At 40.6% G+C, this 2095-nt stretch overlaps 1 long non-coding RNA gene across 1 annotated transcript; it reads left to right on the plus strand.

Moving 5' to 3' along the window:
• Window positions 1-435: 435 nt before the first annotated feature.
• LOC139547241 (uncharacterized) lies at window positions 436-1806 on the plus strand. The gene is made up of 2 exons (XR_011669373.1): window positions 436-845; window positions 1173-1806. It is a non-coding gene; the product is annotated as an uncharacterized lncRNA (long non-coding RNA).
• The last annotated feature ends 289 nt before the right edge of the window (window positions 1807-2095 follow it).

The following is a 2095-nucleotide window of genomic DNA, read 5'->3' on the forward strand; positions in this document are numbered from 1 at the left end:
GTTCAGTCTGCTTTCCACCAGACACTGGGAAATGAATTCACCTTTCAGCAGGACAATAACCTAAAACACAAGGCCAAACCTACACTGAAGTTGCTTACCAATAAGACAGTGAATGTTCCTGAGTACTCGAGTTACAGTTTTAACTTAAATCTAGTTGAAAATATATGGTAAGACTTGAAAATGGTTGTCTAGCAATGATCAACAACCAATTTGATAAGAGTTTGAAGAATTTTGAAAATAATTATGGCAAATGTTGCACAATCAAGGTGTGCAAAGCTCTTAGAGACTTAAGGGTTCTACAGACAATACGCAAACAGGGCCGACGGAGTGTAGCGCAGTGTTGCAATTTCGTTTTACCTCACAAAAGGGGTGGCTCCTTGTAATGCGCAATGTCATCGATACCGACTGAGGGGCAGTATTGAGTGAGCTTTGCAACTGAACTCCCGCCTCTGTATTTACATCACATATTTTCCAGTATCTCTACTGGTAGAGATGGATGTTCTAATACTTCACTTCTACTACTTGCAGGCTTCCTTTTTGTGCTTTTTATTTAGAGATTTGTTAAACGCAATTATGTCTCTCCCAGTTTTGAGAAACGTCTGTGCGAGCTATACGACAATATGAGAACCTTTACAACCCTTCGATGCTGTTGTATTCGGACAAGCAAGCAAACTGCTGGAGGGAGATATCACAAAATTTGAACACCGGTACTGATATCAAAGAAACATTGAGAAAGATTTGGGACCGGTATGTACAATCTGAAAGGGGTGAAGAAGATGATGTGTCCCACCGATTGTCAGACAACTGGAATGGCTTTGTGTTATTGTGAGACATTGTCAGATACGGTATGTACCCATTATGCTGCTAAGTCCTTTTGTACAGTGTGTGTTTGTGATCTTATGTTTCAGCAGAGCTAGTTAGAACATGTGTTATCAGCTCCTTTCTGGATGGGAGAAATTGTGAGTGGGAAATATTCAGTGCCTGTGTTGTCATCATAATGATTAACAGGGCTAGTTCAAACATCTGAACAGACATTGTGTTGTGTGTGTTAATTAGATTGAGATGCTTATGAAATCAGTTATTTTGGGTAAATATTTTAACTCAATGGAGCCCATTTAGATGTTTTAAGATTGCCTGCATTGTATTCTAATGTATTCACCATATGCTTGTAGGTGTTGGAGGGGGGTGATGATTTGGATAGTCCAGAGACGGAGCTGAGCCCTGAGGGCCCATCTACAGGTGATTCATTGCCCCTTGATTCATCATCTCCCCGGCCTGGATCTTCACCTCTCCGGCCCCTCTCCCCAACGCCCTGGCCCTTCTCACCAACACCCAACCCACCATCCAGATGCACCCTTGCTCTCTGCCCTGCAACTCCATCAACCTCCAACCAATCTCCCCGAGCCAGATCCAATGGCCGGAAGAGGAAGACAGCTGCGGATCCTTTGGACACTGACATTATGCAGCGGGTGGATGACTTAAAAGAAACGGCAGCATGAGTTACAGAAACAGCAGCAGTGTCCAGCAAAGGCCGTCTACGACGTAATGGTAACATGGATGGTGCTTATTCCTTTTTGTCTCACCCCAAAAGCTGTAATTGTGTGTTTTTTCTTCAAATTCATATGTTAGGCAGGTGAGTAATTTACTGGGGGGGTTGCATGTTTTTATACTTACTGTATTTCCTCATTCACATGTTACTGGTGTTTACTCAGTTATTTCTCTTATTTCCCCTTTCATCACACTTTTCACCTATGTTTTACATTGCACTATTTTCTTCTTATAATAGTAAATAAATATATGAAAAGGTCTGCAAATGTATTTGTCTGGTTATTTGTACTTTTGGAAGAATATATTTCGGTTTTGAATCAGTCAATCAGTAAACTTGTACAGTGACTTGCGAAAGTATTCACCCCCTTGGCATTTTCCCTATTTTGTTGCCTTACAACCTGGAATAAAAATAGATTTTTAGGGGGGTTTGTATCATTTAATTTACACAACATGCCTACCACTTTGAAGATGCAAAATATTTAATATTGTGATACAAACAAGAAATAAGACAAAAAAAAACTCCCCAAAGTCAATACTTTGTAGAGCC

Source organism: Salvelinus alpinus, chromosome 20 (assembly GCF_045679555.1).
Source record: "Salvelinus alpinus chromosome 20, SLU_Salpinus.1, whole genome shotgun sequence".
Taxonomy (NCBI): Eukaryota; Metazoa; Chordata; class Actinopteri; order Salmoniformes; family Salmonidae; genus Salvelinus; species Salvelinus alpinus.